The following is a 19,987-nucleotide window of genomic DNA, read 5'->3' on the forward strand; positions in this document are numbered from 1 at the left end:
TCGACTACGTAAACGCCCTCTACGCGGGAGCCCCGACCAAACTCATCAAACAACTTCAACGCATCCAAAATGCCTCAGCATGACTGATTGTCGACATACCACGCCACAGCCACATCACCCCCACCTGAGAAACCTGCCCTGGCTCCCCGTCAACAAGAGGATATCCTTCAAGCTCCTCATCCACGCACACAAGGCACTCCACAAGACCGGCCCCGCCTACCTCAACAGTCAACTCTCCTTCTACATCCCCAACCGCTAGCTACGCTCCGCCGACCTCGCACTTGCCACCGGTTCCGCGCATCCGAAGAACTACCACCGGCGGGAGATCCTTCTCCCACCTCACCGCCAAAACATGGAACACTTTACCGCTGAGCCTACGACAGACCCAAGACCTGCTGACCTTCAGGAAAACACTCAAGACCTGGCTCTTCGATCAGTAGCAGCCTCCCCCCTTCCCCCAGCGCCTTGAGACCCTCGCGGGTATGTAGTGCGCTTTACAAATGTTTGATTGATTGATTGATTGAGGGATAGCAAAGGCAGTGCCAGAGGGTACACGGGGCATGCCACGGGTCACAGTGGCAAGTCCTGGCAGCCCCTGAATGACATGAATGGAATTTGCGGCTTCAATTTTTCACAGGGCAATATCCAGTTTATTCAAAGGGATGAACTTTGATGTTGCTTTTCAGGCTCATACTCTGATATTCACAAAGAGAAAACTAGAACATGACAGTGCATGGACAAGAAGATATCCTGGCAAAGGAATTATATTGAAAATGACACATGTATTTTTAAGAATAATGAAGCAGAGTATCTGGGGTGTTAGCACATGATGGTGTCAGACCCAAGCAAGGCTAACTAGATGCACTGTCGAAGTGCACCCCCTCCTGTCCACCATGGACAAGGATCAGTTACGCTTGTTCTTGGGTCTTTGTGAGTTTTATGCCAATTTATTTTATTTTATGTATATTTAGAATTTTCAATACATAACCTTTTACAACGGTGACACTGGTGCTTACTACTTAAATCTTACTATCACTGCCATGGAATCATATTTTCTTTTTTTATAAGATTACCCACATGATGACACTCAATAAGTACAATTCCAGTAGTATTTATTGGCCGGCTACAGAGAGATGACTAGCATACATCTTTCATCCAAACAAGTCAAAAACATAACGTCATACATCAGAATTCGCCTCTCAGTGCAGTAGATAGGAGATAGGAGCGCAGTGGTTTGAAGAAGTCTTTTGGGCGAGCAGTAGGGTAAGTAGTAGTATATCTATTCATCCATTCATCATAATACAACAGATTTCTGAATTATGTTTCAGGGCTTAGGTGGTATTGAACTCGTCCAATGCATTGCCACGCTCATCTTGGCTAACAGTAGTGTCATGGACAGAAATTTTCAGACTTGCGTAGATACTGTTTCTGTATGTTCCAAAAGGGCCATAATAGCTGTTTGATCCAAAGCACTTATCAATCAATCACCCTAATTATTTAAAAATACTTTATGCCAGAACTCTAGCACCATCAGACTTGGCCATGTCATATGCCAGTTGTTTTAAAGACTTTATAAATCTGACCGAATGTTATATGAGTTTGCTTAAGAAAAACAGCAACTTTGCTCACAAAACTTTCCACTATTCATAGAAGTCTTGAACTAATTTTATTTCTCAGCTAAACTATGCCAACTCTCTTTATCTCCCAAATAATGTAATTCAGTGGCTCCAGTTTAATAAAAATGAAGCTGTCCGCCTCATATTTAGGCTTTGGAGATATTCCATGTAACTTCTACCTAGGCTAAGGGTTCAGTTTAAAATCTACTGTACTATATTAAAAGCTCTGCAAGATTCTGCTCTGGGTTTCCTAGCAAAGAGACTTACTATATACATTCCCTCATGCAGGTTAAGATCTTCCAGTGCCTAGCTTCTCCAGGTTCATAGATACAAGAAGAAACGTATGGGAGGTCATAGTTTTTGAGTCCAGGCCCCCTTGTTGTGGAACTCCCTACCTGATTACTTGAGGCTAGAAAACAGATATCTGACTTTCCAGATAATGCTTATAACCTGGCTGTTTAGAGAGGCTTGTATTTGCTGGTTTCGACTTTTAGGGAGGGAGTTCTTCAACTCTTAGACAGGACTTTATGTGCTTGTTTGACTTTTGGGTTCTTTTTCACTCCATTAATCTCATAGTGCCAAGAAGTCACCGGTAAGTGTCTGATTTAGCAAGTACTATTAACAAAACACAACATAGCATAAATTTGTCTGGTCTGAGCAGTGACAAACCAATTTTGATCTGATCAAGCAATATAGTTTCTGCATTTGCGCTCCAACCTCTTGTAGAAGTTTGGGTGACTTATGTACAGTTGATGCCAATGTGTGTGCTTCTCTCTCAGTGCAATGGCTTGATTGAAGCTCCATTTAGGTTTGCCTCTAGAACAATGAGAGATGTGGAGAGAAAATGCTCCACAATAGAAAAGAAAATGCTTGCATGTGTGTGGGGTGTTTAGAAATATAGGTCCTGCCTTTTGGTTAAGTTATTTATTTTGAGGACGGATCATCCACACTTGATGGGTATCTTATGTGGAGTAAAGTTTTAAAAAATCAAGGCTAGAATAGCTAGAGGTTACCACAAAGTCATTAAAGTTTAATTGGAAGGTCATACACATTGCTTGAATGGGAGGACAGATTTCTTATCCGGATTGACTCCCAGTGATGGTGAAAGTGTTGATACGTGTAATGATCAGATGGAAGAGTGAATCATTGCCAAAGTTGACAATTCTGTGCCTTACTCTGACATAAGTGGTGTGAGGAATTCGAAGTGGATGCCTCTCTGTGATGAAGTTTACTGTGGTAGAATGGTTTACAACCATTCTGTTAAATCTCTGAAGAACTGTTGCTAAAGAAATAGTTGTTGGTCAGGAGTGATTCATTGACCTTCCTTTTTGTTTTAGGCAAATGATTTTGGATACAGACTGCTCAAAGCATTTTGAAATGAGTGCAAATAAGTGGAAAATCAGAGACAGTTTCTGGTGGCCTGGGTGAAACGGTGATGTGGAGAAGTTAGTATAGGATGTGATATTTTAAGAGACAAACACTTGGTCAACATGATTCTTGATATGAAACCTGTTTTGTGCCCTGAGAGGGCCTGGACAAGGATAGGGGTTGATTTCTGGGGTCCTTTTCTCATTCGTCTAAGGCATATGGAATATAGGATAGTTTTAGCTGAGCACCTTTTGCAGTGGGTGTAGACCAAATGTATCACATAACCAACTATTGAATTTGTGATATGTTTCTTCCAAGATATTTTTGCCAAGGTGGGTACACCTGAAGAAATTCTCAAAGACAATGGGGTGCAATTCGTTTTTCTGCCTTGAAGAAATATTTAGATAAATGTGGTGTTAGACAACTAAGGGCCCTCCTTTGTCATCCTAAGGTGAACGGCAAAGTCTAGAAGTTCAACAAAGTACTGGTGGAATGCATTTAGAGCACTTGTGATTCGAATTTGGATTATGTTATAGCCACTTGGGACAAGTTGTGGTTGTACAGTGTAAGTAATTGGGTTAATGGTTGAGGGAGTTGAAACATTACTAACGCAGGAACCACAATCCTTGTCAGGATGGGGCACAAGGAAACCCCAAATTAACCTGTGTTTAACCCTCTGGTAGCTTGGCACAGGGTTTCAGACTTAACTTAGAGGAAATGTGTAAAGTATTTATGCAACACTTCAAACAGTAATAAAGTGAAAACACAACACAAGAAAAATTCACACCAATGTTAAAAAATAGAGTACAGTTTAATGAATAAATCAAGACCAAAACAATAAAAATCAAATCGGTAGAACTGGAGATCTTTGAATTTCAATGGAGCGTATGTCCTGAAAATGGCTTCTTAGGGACAGAAAACGTGGACAAACCACTGAAGCTGAACATAGGGTTCCTAACTTTGACGATATCACCAACTCTTATTCTCCTTTTCATCACACCAGTCTTTTGTCTGTACAATTCACTCATTATTTCTTTACTTTTACAAACGTTTTTTGCGTGCAGTATCATGCTTGGAAGTCTTTGCCTTTCTTTCTCTGATTTTAGGCGAATGTTTAACAACTCAAAAACGTCACTACTTAAAGGGTGTTAGCAATGGCAAACTGAACACCGTCTTTAGTATTCTATTGATCCTTTCACTAATTCTTTGCTTTGTAGGGAGTGTGTTAATCAGAGATGCCATGAGAACCTAAAAACTCTTTAATTGCATGCAAAGTAAATTGCATTCTGTTATCAGTGGTGATGAAAAGTGGGAAGCCTTCTCTATGAAAACACTCTTCCATGAAATGCAATATTTTGTCAGTTTCGGTCCTACTCACAAATTTCCATTCAACCAACTTCCAATAATAAGTGTGATAGGAAATATGTTGCCTCCTCTGAACACTTGGCATGGGCCTAGAAAATCTATGCCATTGAGCTCCAGAGAACTGAGTGAGAGAAATTAGGGTTTTATGACAAACCAAGGTTTAATCAGAAATAGAGTACTCAACACAATTTTTCAGTATGTGGTCCTTTTGAAACATTTGGGTAAAGCACTCACCCAAATGCCCCTGATGGGCAAGTGCAGTAATTCTGCAATGCGTAATCACTTGCGGGACACGCTCATCCTATTCAAAACAATTCAGTTTCCAACTGACAACTATTCTTTAACTTTTCAGAAGATTGTAAATTCATAAACAAGGATCTTTCTGTGGAGCAATTACCTACAATGAACTTCTGCACTTGTGTCAGAACTTCATCCTCAATTATACTTCTCATTCAAGTATATTGTCCCAAAACCTTCCCAACCTAATCAGGAGCATCCCCAAGTGCAGCTACCACAATTTAGCAAGGAACTATACTTTCACTTGTAGCAGACTCACACGACAATCTTGAAAAACAGTTGAATCTGCAGTTGTTCTTACCAGTATGAATTCCACATCGAAACTGAATTCAAACAACTTGGCCAAAATTCTAAGAACTCTTGAGAATGCATTTCAAGTCCTATATTTTGAAAGAAAGAAAATAAAGCTTGGGGTTAGGAGAAGACCTCAACCTAACCCATTTGCATCAACAGTGATAATGCATTCCTTGAAGGAGCAAGGACAGTGGGAGTAATGCTATACACAGAATTTCTACAAAGTCTCATATCACCAATTGTGTCTTGTCACATTTATGTTTCAAAAAGGGGATTACCTAAAAGGAAAAAACATGACAATTGTGTAATGTCAAATTTGACATATAGAATTGTTGGCTGCTGGGAGGCACACTTAGCTTTTACTCTTCAGCCTTATTGGCCTGCCTTTCAATGCAGATGAGAATAGTAGACATTACTATTTCACTGAACATTGGCTTTATTGTTCCTAGGAGGTATGCAGGTGTGAACCATCTTTTAAACCCCAAGTTAGGTTTTTCCTTTGGTGCTAGCAGTAGTTTAGTTAGCCAAAGAGATGAGAGTAGAACTATATATTTCAATGTAAAACAATCTTGTGATTACACCATTACGGTACAGTACTATTTGTTCTTCATGTTATTAGAGAATTTGATTGTCACTATATTGTTGATCTTTATAATACTTACTATTTATATTGTATGCACTAGGATAGGATTTTAATTTTGAAATACATCTTTAATATATATTCTTTGTTTCGTAGTGTTGTTGACTCTTTCTTTCCATTATGAAAGAGGTTTTGGTTTCTATAAACTTCCCCTGTTATATCTCATATAATTGATCCACCCTGATATGTATCCCACTCAGATAGTGCTCAGTGAGTTGTGGGGTGGTTGCAGTCCACCTGGCTTTCTGTCTTGAGTTGGCACATTAACAAAGTCTTTAGTACCAGTGGAGCATAGAAAACCTATTTCTGGGCCGCGGTCTGCAAGAATTATCCAGAAAATGTATTAATGACATGTGTTTCTAGACCTTTGAGTAATTCTGGATGACACGCTTAAGATATCAATCTATTACTGTTAACAAAGACATCCGTTGTCATTTTGGCTACCTCCTTCAGTACTGATATTTTTGTATCCTTTCTTATGTAGATTTGTCAGGTACCTGACTCATAAAAGGTGTTTTCCCTGTTTTGATTGCCGTTTTGAGTCTTATGTTTTGAATCTGTTTTTTAATGGAGCAACCTATTCCCATAAGGATACATTTCTGGGCAATCATTACACAACACCCTTTAGCTAGAGGTCTTCCTTCCACAGGGGTGGGATTCTTTCATTCTAAATGCACATACTGCATATCCTTTTGAAATATTTTACTCATTGGTAGAGTTTGAAACTGTAGCTCCCGATGGTTGAAATTTGCCAACATACAAAGCTTCTTCAATTCCGGCTAATTATGAACTCCATCATGACTTAGAAGTCCTCTTAGGCTATCAGGAACTTCAAGCAGGGCTTAGTTGTCAACTACCCCATGTAGTAGTGTATCAAACTGTGTCTCTTGAGCAACAAAGGGGCTACCATATCCTGAGATAGCGAATGTGGCAGTTGCACAAGTAAGATACTTACAAAATCAGAAAGTAGTCATCTATAGGTGACTTAGACAATATGTTCTCCAGTTGACTGCTACAGGATCATTTGTTCCCGGTCCAGGACCACAAATACCTCCTGCAGTGCAGGGGATTAGTCCACACACTATTGATGCAATCATGGGCAAAGCCCCTACCAAACTAAACAAGATTCTGTTTTGGATTGCTCATCAAACTAACCAGCTAGAAGCAAGTATTTACACTACAACGCATGACATAACTTAATTGGTGGAGTTATTAGAGGTGTTAAGACAAATACAAAATGAGAATGAAGCTTCATCTGTCTTCACTTAGGGATTAAATTAATAGGTGATTTTGAAAGTTACCTTAATAGTCCTGAGTAATATTCAAGGAGAAGCTGCAGTTCTGCTGGTGCACCAGTGGGTTGCAATGGTTCCTGTTCTAATACATGTACGGGAGCTTCCAAAGATTATTTCAGAAGTATACACATCTATGGGCTGTCTGTGGTTGTGATACCTTAGGTTCTCAAGTCATGAAACTGTAACTCAAATAAAAATTACTATGAGGGCTCCGCACAAAAGAAAAAAACAAAACTGGATCTCCTCCAATGCAGGAGTCCAGTAGGGGAGGATTATGATAAAGATTGCAACAGTATTCTTATATTTTTACAGGACTCTGAAGGCAGTAAATGGACCAAAAGGAGTGAACGGACTGAGTATTCCAGAAAGAGTACGCCAAGAAGAAAAGTAAACAGGTGCATAAAGGAGAAATTACTATAAAGAAGAAAAAGAAAGATTCAGACTCAAAGACTCTGTTTAAAAAGAAAAAAGTAGCTGGTTTATCGAAGGTGCATGCACTATAAACTGCGGAAACCTCTGTGGAACTGACTTGGGCAGTGGCGCTTCAGGACAGTGAGGCAGATCTGATGATAATTAGCCAGATTCGCAAGGACTATCTTGTGGTGATTCCAACTAAGGAATACATACCGGTTGAAACACTGAATGAGCATATAGATCCTCCAGATAGAATGTATGTAGAAATACAAATTGAGGGAGGAACATTGAGCAAAACTAAAACTATATCCTGGTCTAATTTGTCAGGTGCTGATGATATTATCCTAGCAGAGTATAACTGGCTTCTAGATTTTGTAAGGGATGCACGTCTAGGAAAGGAGGTAATTATGCAAGCCTGTTAATCTACTTAGTACCTGAATAAGCATAAGTATGGTCTTTAAAACTCCTACTCTTGTGTTATATAGAAACCCAGAAAACAAGTGCAGTGGGACAAAGAACCTGTTCCAAATGTGATTCTCTTGAGGAGTGAGTCTCAAGTACAGCCAGAAGCGAAGTGCAATATAAAAGTTATTTTTTATCATTGCCAATATCAAGGAGTAATAGTGTCTTCCCATTACATCATGAACACACCCCTTTTTCCGGTGTTAAAACCTGATAATTCTTGCAGAATGGGTTTAGATTATAGACATTTGAATGCATATACATGCACACATGCTGTACAAAATGCGCACAGTACCGGATTAATGGCAAATCTAGTCAGGAAAAATATAAACACAATACTAGATATATCGAACAGGTTCTTTAGGGAGAATATAGTGCCTGAATTCCAATATTTAACAGCTTTTTCATTCCGTGGCTTTCAGTATGCTTATACAAGGTTATCTCAGGGGTATAGGTACGGCCTTGGGCTCTTTACAACAAAGAACATAAAGATCTCACAAGAAGAGTTTCGGAAATACACACAAAATATTCAACAAACTCCAATATTTTACCAATAGATGAGTACAAGAGTATGTTCCAATCTAATGTCTCTGCACATCCTGAGGTTGGTACTAAACAAAAATACTCTGCAGCTAGTGCTACTGTGCAGGGAGTGTTTGAAGATGACAACTTTAAGGTGCTACGCACACACACTAAAGTCTTGGATGTTCCACTGCACATTTAGCAGAAATAGATGCCCTGCTAATTGCCTTTTAGAAGGCTGACCCGTCAGTACCCACACTTATTGTATTGGGTTCAGCATTCTGTCTACAAGGATACAACATAGATTTAACTGCATTGGCACTTGAACAGAGTCTGGATATAAAGGGAAAGCAATCAAATGCAAACAACTTTGGGTAAAGGTAGCTGGTCTAAATGACACGCTTCCTTTGGACCAGGTACAGCACACCATGGCCTATAATAGTGAAAATAATTCATGTTAATGTGAACTGTGCAGCACACTTGGCTGCAAAAACAGCAGCACAAACCTTTAAAGTAGCTGCTGTAACTCGATCTTAAACCCCTTTCATCTGGAATTAAAAACGGTTGTACACGGCACCAATGGTAAACTTAAACAAACCTTGAATGTTAGTATGTTAGATATAGGAATGACTTGGACATATAGCCTTTATGGGGTTCAGAGAACACTTAATAATTTGCATAGAGGAGTATTAGGTGGTCACTCCCCATAGAAATTATTAATTGGCGTGCCAATGTCTGAGCCTGATCTTGATGGCCCTGGAATGGTGGTAGAGTTGAAAACACCTGATGCACTTTCCCAGGTCTGCCACTGACAAAACTAAGGTCACTAAAGATGGGTGGATCCCCCAAGGTGGAAGAACTAGTCCGGAAAAGGATCCCTGACAAGCAAGTCTTGAAATCGTCATAGCGACCACCCAGTTTTGGGGTAGAATCACTCAGACAATAATCCTGCTGCAACTTCCTAGTGCAAAGCAAAACAGGAAGGTGTTTTTTTAAAAAGAAAACAACATGTGGATGATTCTGTTCAGCAAACCACTACTGATGCCAAGGTGCCTCTGGAATAGGTCAACACATACCCTCATTACTTGGAAGGAACTACCCCTAAAAGAGTACAGCCAAGTTGAAATGCTTAACCACATTTTGGGGATTGATGTTGCTGGAGTGCCTCCAGCTTCACTCTAAGTGCCAACTTCAACAAGCAAATCTGATGCTGCAATATTTATTATTGCAACTTCTGCAACAAAGGTTTATCATGAGCCAAGACCAGAACCCACATTCATTGAAATTGTACCACTACAGGAAATTGTGTTATGTGAAAATGAATCAGATTTTGAAAGAAGAGAAATATTCTTACATCCTCCAGTTAATAAACACTACAGCTGGCTTCTGGCTTGCTGTTTGTTTTGCAGCAGACATCCTTTTCCACCACAGTAATACATTTGGATTGCTACTGCAGTCTTGTTCATTTTAAAGTGAATTAATATGTTGATCATAATTTTGTTTTTAGTATATGGGAAATATATCCCTGATAAAATAGTGCTGTTTCCTGTGGTTCCAGCACTTCAACTGCATCCTTTTTCTCACAGAGCACGATAGGGGTCATCATTCTATGAACATTGCTGCGTATTCTGTGCTGCATGGTATTGTTTGGGAAAAACGTGCTTATCAGATTATGGGTCCAATAGAAATTATTCAAATTCCATATGTAATAAATAATATCCCTCAATGACATTATAATTTCTGCCCCTTTTACAAATTCATGGCACATAACCTCTGTCAAAAATGTAACGTTAGATTTTGGTTTGTATGTCTCTTTAGATATTGGCAATCCCTATTTAAATGCAGAAAATAATCAAGAGCTGTTCTGTTTTGAGCATCCATGATTCCAGCAGTCTACATGCATGAGCTTTGCATCTATTAGAGATTTAAAAAACACTATCTACTGCAAATTCTCAGGCTGGAAATGGAAAGAAAATGTTACTGAAAGTGAACTGACTGAACTGATATAGAACGGAACATGCATTTTAACTGTGTTTTAACTCAGATGGAATGGTACTATGGCCTATTGATACTGATGTGTGTATGAACAGATTTGTTTCCAAGGTTGTTGGTCAATTAGCAAATAGACCTGATCCATGATATAATATATACTCCTCTATGATGACAACCACATATAGCATATAGCATACTCTTCGTTGTGCTTAACATGCGAAAAGTGATCAGACCAATGAGAATGCATTAACTGTATTGTACTGCGATGCAGCTAGCAATCATATATGATGATCCACCAGTGTCAAAAGCCTGAGAACCAATGCCACCAATGCCGACTCTGGTATGAGTTGGACAACCAACAGTATCTCTGTTTACAGACTCAATTAGCATTTCTTTGCAAAATGCGCAAGCTTCATCTTCAACACCGACCGGGTCTACAATGAGCCATTCTGCAAATCATAACAGCATCTTCGTCATCTCCAATGACACTGTTTTAACCTATGATTTCAACTTCCTCATTATTTTAGAAGTATGGCAGCCTCGACACCTGGAAAGAACTGATGAGATTGCATTCAAGTGTAAAAGTGTTATGGCTTCTTTCAGGGTCCGTGATAAAATCTTTATGATTTTAAATGGGACAATTTGTGCCTTTCAGTTTTTTCTCTTTAAACAATTGTATGCACCTAAAGCAAAAGACAATAGAATGAAATATAATCACCTAACTTATTTAAATTATAATTGCACATATACAAATATATTCAATACATATATTTCCTTAACTTTCTGAGTATGTTATGATTGTCATGTTTTTTCCGTTCAGGTAATCCTCTTTTTTTAAATATAAATGTTGGTTATTAAAAATCGTTTTTGAAATATAAATTGCAGATTTATTCATGTTATTAGTCATTGTTAGAGGGAACTTGATGCAAAAACTCGAGAAAGAGGAAATACAGAATTGTATCGTCTTCCTTTGCTGAAGGCTGATATGATGCACACTTAACCTTCACTGCTGGCTTATCAGCCATCCTTTCAATCCAGACAACAATAGCAGACGTTGCCATTTCCCTGAACATTGGCTTAATTATTCATAGGAGGTGTGAGGGTGTGAATCATCTTCGAAAATCAGAATTAGGCTTATCCCCTTGGTGCAAAGTGTAGTTTAGTCCGCCACACGGATGAGTAGTGATAGTGATTTTTTCAATCTTGTGATGTTACCAATATGTTAAAGTATTGTTTTTAGAGCCTCTAGAATTATGTGATTTCTGTGACTGTGATTTTTTTGCATAGTTATGGATTTGCTGCATTTGTCACATAATCCATAATCTGATGAATGATCTGCAGATTCTAACAAACAAAATGGGTTTCTAGCGCAGAAGGATCAAAAGTTACTAAAAACGTGGCAACATCTGTTTGCGCGCAGTGTAATTCCCTTCACAAAAGTTAACTGGTCATCTTTCAGTTGCCTATTTCTGCATTTGGTTGTTAAACTTGTACTAATGATGTGAAATATATGCCCAAACAGTATAACCATGTGTAAAAATCACTAAATAATGAAGTAATATTACAAAAAAGTGCCACATTATGCCACTTAATTTGCCCTTTCTTGCTGCTTAAATTTAGTCAACTCTGCTGCATAATTTGGTTCTCCCCTACCGCATAAGTCCAATGGCCCTGAATATTTGTTATTCATGATATTAGCAAATGTGGCTTTCACTATATTATTGATCTTTACAATAATTACTATTCGTATAGTGTGGATTTTTATTTTTAAAGAAATCTTTAAAATATATCCTTTGTTTCCCAGTATTCATGAGTGTGCTTTTCCATTGTGAAAGAGGGTTAGGATTGCACAAACTGTCCCAGTGATATCTTATAAGATCGATTGTTACCTGAAATGCATCTTATTCACATAGTGCTCAGTGGATTGCGGGGTGGGGGTCCAACAAATTTTCTGTCTCAACTTAGCTCAAAAAAAAACTACTTAGTGTCCTATTCTCGGGCTGTGCTCTGGAAGAATTACCCAGAAAATGTTATTAGACTCTCATGCAAGCTCTAAGCAAAGACAACACATCCACAAATTTGGAATAAAACTTGCATGAACTGCTAAATAAAGACATCTAATATTTGTCCTACAGTAACTGAATATCCTGAATTGCTTTTAAGAGGAATTCTTTATGGTTTATCACTCTCAGGAGATATGTAGTGACCCAAGTATTCCACCTCATTTCAGAAGAGCACTATGGTCCTGGATGGAGGTGGTGAAAACCAAAACCTCATGCTTGAAAGCTTCAATTCGCTCCGTGCCTCTGAACAACATATCAATACGTTTTGGGAAAACATATGCTACTGAGGCTAATCCAAACGTTATCCGGTGGTAACAAAACACAACATTGGGGGAAACATGTGGTTGCAATTGCCTGTCAAACAAATCTGTTGGTATGCCACTCATATATCCAAAGTGGAGAAATACTTGGTGTTGCCCAATTAGCGAAAAGATCCCGGATTTTGGGCAGGGGGTTGCAATCAATTAGAATCTGTTTGTTTGTTTAAGGAGAACAAATTCATGCAGAGTCTCAAATCTCCAAACTTCTTCCACACCAAAACAATAAGTGCCACCCATTCTGAAGACTCCACGGGTTCAATCGCCCCCTATGGACACAAATCCTTCGATATGTTGGTTAGTTCCTTCTTAACACTGAGTGGAGCTTTCTGCAATTTATGTTTGACAGGAATGGCGTCAGCCTTATGTTTAATTTCATGTTGAAAGCATTCTACTTTTTACTGAAAATATCTTTGTAGTTCTGAAAATGGTTTCAATATCTACAGGTTAGCTACCAACACAAGATATGGGATTATCAGTTCTAGGTATAAAGTCATACCCAAATTATCCTGATGTTGCTAACCCAGTAGGTGCTGACCTTTCATGGTGAGATACACTTTACCTAGAATGGAATTGTTCTTAAACCGTATGGAAAAAATAATAAAAAGACATATCAGTGAAGTCACTGAAATAGACAATGGGCCTTACATACAACAAAGTAACACAGCGCGGTGCCGCAAGTCATTTGGCTGCGCCGCACTGCGATACTTTGGAAGCACAGAGATGCGTCATTCTACAACGATATGATGCCTTTGGGCTGCCATGCGCAGACGTAGGCACCCTTGCATCATGGTGCAAGTTTGTCTGTGGTGCGGGGATGATTGTTTTTGTGCAGGAAGAGATACCTTCCTGCACAAAAACAATCACAAGAGGTAAAAGCATTGTATACACTGGCAAAATAGCCAATTTTGTGATATTAATTCCATTCTTTCCCAACAGCTGGATATGTACTACTATTGGCAGAGGCTGTATGTGAGCTGCAGCAAAAACATGTACACATAGTGTTACAGTTGGAGGAACTTTTATCCCTAATTTTGAATTTGGCTGTGTTTCTGGTCGCTGCTTTTGACTAAACAGATGTCAGAGTAGGAATGTTGGGAGTCAGGTAGCTCTTTGAGTAAACACAAGGGTATCACCAGACACTCTTTTTTTTTTTTTTTTTTTTTTTTTTTGAAAACCTTTATTGACAGTTCTATCAAGAACAAGTATGGGCCTACAACCCCCCGGGGCCGGCCGCTAAGCAATCAGAGCAAAAACAGGCAAGTGTAAACACAGGCAGCACTTCGGGGAGCAGAATCGTAATGCTACTACCGTGAACAAAGTAGGTAGGGCACCAGGAGAAAAAGGTTTTCATTTTATAATGAAACAAGGCAGAAGGATCAGGTGCCAAACAATTTTCAAACAGCAATTACAGATATGCAGAGTAATAAACGTAAGCGATTTACAGCAATCCATTAGGTCAATGGCGCAAACACAAGAACATCAGGATGGGGAAAAATATCATAAGCAGTTGCGCCTGCAGTCCTACGCCAGAACTCCCGGAGAGCGCCCCGGAAATTGCGGTACACACGGAGTGGCAACGAGTCATAGCAAAGGAGGTGTATTACGCTGATCCCAGAAAAGAAAAACAAAAAGAATCAGAGAAGAAAAAGGAGGCCATGGAAAAAGAGATAAAAGACTAAAGAATCCCCTCCCCCAACCCCCCACCCTGCACCTCTGCAGATGAGTACGGCCCCCCCCCAGCAGTGTGCCTGTCGCCCTGGAACCAGACCCGAAATATAGGAGAATAGGGAAAAAGAAGTAGGAAAAGAACCCCACCAGACGGGGGGGGTAGAGAAAGTATTAATAAACTGGAGGAGGGCCTTCAAAACATACCCCCGGCTTCTCCCTCCCGCACGGTAAGTTTCCCCCAAAGTGAACATAAACGGCACAAAATCTATCTTCTCAAAGAAAAATGGGGAGCATTATGCACCTATTATGCTGTTAGCTATGCCAGGAGAGCACGCAACCCCTGAGCCCGCCCGTCCACTAGATGACCACCCCTGAAGGATCAGCCTCATCCCTGACCACTCTTTGGGAGTCTGCCCATGCCTACCCCTCGACCCAGCACCATATCCGATGTTCCAAGGTAGAGGATTGTCCAAAAACGTCCGAGAAGCGACGCACACAGGTGGGGTGGAAGTCTCTGAGCATCAACACAGTCCGCAGCGTGGAGAAACAGGCTTCCCAGTGCTGCACAAGGATATGCACTGCACTCCAGGTCCAGGAAGGCAGAAGCAGCCAAAGCAGACAATAGTTGCTGGAGTTGTCTCTGGGTCGCAGGAGGGCACGTACGGGACGAGGCTACCACATCCCACTCAGGTCTAGTGCCTCCGGGGCAGATCAGGTCCTCAGCTGGACGAACACACTGTAGCATACTGGCCGGAGTGTCCAGCTGTGCACCAACCTCAGGGGTGGCCGCCAAAGTGTCCTCCTGTGCGCAGTGTGGGTAGTCCCTGTGTACGTGCGGACAGGCGGGCCGCCACTGCCCCAACGCCGACGCCACACCGTCGAGCTTACTCCCCAAGACCCCGACACCATGAATCAAGGAGGAGTGAAGAGCACCAAGGGCCTCGAGGAGGTCGCCGTACCCCAGCACAGCTCTCTGCGATCGCGCCGCCACACTCCCGAAAGTCGCACTCTCACAATCCCGCTGCGGCCCAGCGGACAGGATGGTAGGCTTCATTGCAACAAGATGGCCGCCAAGTATGCCCGACCCTCACCGGGGCCGGGACCCTGGGACAAGCGTCTCGATGTCCACGTCGCTGGTGACCGGGTTCCGGGGGCAGGCGAAAAGTTATCCGTTGCGTGGTCACTGGCAACAGTCGTCCCCACTACGGACCAGCTCCCGTAAAAATTCGGGGGCGGCCCGCAATGATCAGGGCAGGATACGGGCGGCGGCCGGGCAGCTCACCATCAAAGGCAGGGGCAGCCACCGGAGGGTCTGAGAATTGCACCCCCGGGCATGCACTCGGTCCGCTACGCATGACAGTAGAGACGACCACGACGAAATGTAGGCCGAGTTTGGCACCGCTCCGGTGGACCGACTCCACCCAGTCACAACAGGCCGCTGTTGTTGAACTGCCACCCGGCCACGGCGTCCACTCGAGGTCCCGGCTCCAGAGCTGCACAGGCCGCAAAGTTCAAATGCACATTTCTCCGGCGATACCGCAGCCAGAAACCTCGGAGTCACACAGTCGGGTGCCTCTCTCCTTCAGAAACACGACCGCGTAGCACAGGTTAAGGATCTCGTGCAGGATATCCGTGCGGGATGCGGAGGTTCACGGAGCCGGGAGTCTACGCTGCCGTCCCGGTCGCCATCTTGGCTCCTCCCCCACCAGACACTCTTAACGATACTCAATGTTTCTTTGTTAGAAGGAATCCTGTGACGAAGAAAATTCTCCTGAATGCTTTTATTGAAGCAGCGGAGAACAGGTTGCTTCCTCTCACCAACTCCAATGTATCACCAAATTCACATTGAGATCCTAGAATTCTTAGCTTAGCAACATAGGACTCAATCATATAGTTGGGAAATTAGATCCTAGTAGGAAATTTGTGAAGGTCCTTGACAATATGCAGTTTGTCAATTAAATATGTCTTCAACCTATCTGTTGCCTTCGTGCATTTATTATCATTTCCGGCAGGCATACCTGGAGGTGTGGGGTTGACAGCTTCTTTTCCCAGAAGATTATGTACTAGAATCTTTGCCATCCATCTCTATAAGATAATCGTTGAATAGCCTGAGCCAAGACTCTCATTTCATGTTAGACTCAGGAAATGGTGCAGGTGGCTCACAGTGCATGTTTGTTTACTAGGAAAAGCAGATAAAGTAGAATGGCATACTAACTGCAGAGCAGAATGCCCACTAAAAATGCAGCAGGGACAGATTGCCCAAAGGCCAAGAAGGCCATTAATAGATAAAATGAGTAGGCAGGTCCTAATCATGCTTGTTGGTGAGTAGCTAAGCTTCCCAAGAGGTTAGGGGAAAGGTGCAGTGATTCGTGCCATCCTCAAGGTGAGGTTGCACAGTGTTGACACTCTGTGAACGAAGCGTGTTGGCCTGGTGCACTACAGGTGTTTTCTGGAAGTTATGGAGTCAGGGTGTAACACCACTTGCAGATGATGCTGGCAGTGGTGGGCTGATGTGTCACTGGGGTTTCCAGGGGGCTGAGGCGTCACAGTGGGAGATGTCTGCACTGTCAGACTGTCAGAAGAAGGGCGACAAGCACAGAAGGGTGTCCAAAAAAGCAGACTGGGGCTGCTAAGTTGTAGGAGAAATTAGGTTCACGAACAGGAATAAGCAAAGGACCAGTATAGCTACCCCGGCTGGAGATAGGGGGCCTTAGAAACTCAACCGACACACAGAGGGTCTCATGACAGTAATGGCACTGGTTAGACATGAGACATGAAAGAGAGGGCGGGGGAAAGGAGGACGAGGAGCATGTGACAAGACAAGGGAAAAATAAAAGCAGACAGTAAGTTGAGATGGACAATTTACCGTGACAGTATATTGCAATATGAAACTTAAAAAGAAATCATCTGAACAAATAATACAGAAGGAGAAACCACAACATCTATCTTTCTCAGAAGGGAGTTTACCATGCCAACAAAATCAGTCCATCAACTCTATCAAGTACAGAATAACTCAACATAACCCAGCGGTAAGGGAAATATTGGCCAGTTCTCAAACAAATTTGAGAAATTCTCCACTTTCGAGGACAAACTGAAGAATATAGAATTCTCCCTAACATTGGAAGACTCCAAGAAAACTATATCAATGAACAGAAGCCTAAGACCACATGGTCTTAGTTTAGAGTAGTGACCCAATTAGAAATGCAAGACTAGACCATCCACACCTTTCCTGAACCCTTCACCCCTGTGGTGACTGGTGACATTTTAAAGGGGTGGGGCATAAAAGGTAGGGCTGAGTTTTATGTAGCAAGCGAGTGAAGCGAGCAAGTCTGACTGACATAAGGTGGGTTCAAGGGATTCCCCCCAGAGAAATGTTTTTTAAAAAGAGTGGAAAATGGTGTAATATAAAGCAAATTTTAAAAAAGAATTTAGTGAAAAAGCAAGAAGGTTTATGAAGCAGTTGAAAAATATGCCTCATATCTTACTGCATTAAATATGTTTAACCTGTTACTGTACTGTGCAAATTGCACATTGCGACAAGTAACTTTTTTTTTCTCCTTTTGTGTCCTCATATAAGACAACCGGCGAGGAGTGTTTTGTGACCTTCCAGTGTAGCCTCTCTAGCCTTGGGTTACTGACTCCTGGGTAGGCCTTCATTCAACATGTTTTGGGAGTTCCCAACCCAGTTCGGTCCTCCTCTCATGTTGATTTCTGTCTTTAATCATTAGACTTCTAGATTAGAGTTTGAATTTTGGCCAGAATAGTTCCCATATTTTCATCCATTTATTAGACCCAGAGGAAGGTTAGACACCCACTTCAGGCATATTTCTCTCCGTGCAACTAATATTAATATAAAAAACGATAATTTCTGTGCCATCCCAAGTTTTCTTTTAGTGCCTTCACCTTCTAAAGTACCAAAAATTATTAGTGCAAGGGTGACCTTGATTTCTTGTTTCATTATCTTGTTACCTTACCCACTTCTTGCCAGAAATACTGGATTGACGGACACTGCCAAAATAGATGTACATCGTCTGCATTTTCCAATCCACATTTTGGGCAGCACTTCACGTTCTGCTCTACCAGTTTCTACAGCTTCTTCACAGACCAGTACGCTCTATGCACCGTGAATAAATTATTTTTTTTAGCGGCGCAGAGCTCCAGCGATGGCAGGTAAATGTAAAATGTAAATGTAAATGCTCCCAGATATCCTCTAGCAGGGTAAGGGGTCTATACTCGCCTCACACCAGCATCCAATACCACATGGAAACTTTATTTTTCTGGACTGTGGTATTTTTGTAATTTATCCTACCACTCTGAACTATTGGTCGTTCCTTGGCCTTTTTTGTGAGAAAATGGGGTTCTTGGTGAGTCCCGTATCGGGGCTAGATCACTATTAGTTGTATCCTAACAATCTGCCTAACCTGAATCCATATTTTACAAGCTGTCTGCAAAGTCTTTAGCCTTATCTTCTTGAAATATTTTGGGTGTTCATACTTGAACAGAAATAAATCTTCTCCTCCCAGGAGATTTTTCAACAGTGCATGGTGGAGGAGTGAAGTTGATTGAAATCGTCTTGCTATAGAATTCTTATATTTTTCAACTGGAACGCCCAGCTGTATAGTTGGAAGTCAGGGAAAGCTATCCCTCTCTCCAATTTGCGCGTACGCAACTTCTTCAAGCAATTCTTACTCCTCTATGGTTCCAAATAAAACTAGGCTGCTCCCCCTGTAATTTTCTGAACAAATCTATCTTAAAGCTCAAAGGGATTGTGTTAAAAATGAAGGTAAACTTTGGGAGAATCATCATCTTCATAATGTTAGTTCTTCGTAATATTGAGAACGGGAGGTATGCCGAGGAACGTAGTAATTTTTACGTTTCTAGCCAGACCTTGTTAAAGTTTACCTGGGCCATTTTATCTAAGTCTTTCACCACCTTGATTCCTAAGTATCTGATCACCTTCTCTAGGGGATTATCCAATGAGACATGACATCAGCTCAGTTTTCTGCAAATTAACTAAATAACCAGAGACTTCGCCGAAATCAGTTTTAAAAGTATTGTGTGTATATTAAAAGATCATCCACATATAGCACCACTTTCTTCACCCAATCTTGATATCAAAATGACAAACTCTCCTTTTTTTCTGATCCGGCTTGCTAGGGGTTCAATATAAAGATTTTAAAGAAGGGGAGACAGAGGGCAACCCTGTCTAGTGCCTCTTCCTATCTGAAATTGCTTTGTTAATTTTCCATTAAATGATGTTCTAGCTATCGGAGCTTTGTAAATAGTGCTAAATGATCTGTAAAAGTTATCCCCCAAAACAAATGTTTTGCCAAAATTTGAGTGTAAATCTTATAGTTGTTATTCAGTAATGATATTGGCATGTAGGATTCACATATTCTAGGATCTTTAGCTGCTTTTAATATTACATTAATTGTTGCCTTCCCCCATGACTTAGGCTGGGCATGACCTTCAAACAGTGGCGTAACATATGCCCCAGCAGCCCCTGCGGTACCGGAGAGGCCCCGAGCTGCAGGGGGCCCCTCAGCACAGTACTCTGGCCTAATAGCTCCGAATTAAATCCAGAGCAGGGGCCCCTCCATGTACCTTGCAGGGGGGCACCTCAAGTTTCGTTATGCCACTGCCTTCAAAGTATATTTTGTTTAATAATCTA

This window comes from Triturus cristatus, chromosome 3_2, assembly GCF_964204655.1.
Source record: "Triturus cristatus chromosome 3_2, aTriCri1.1, whole genome shotgun sequence".
Taxonomy (NCBI): Eukaryota; Metazoa; Chordata; class Amphibia; order Caudata; family Salamandridae; genus Triturus; species Triturus cristatus.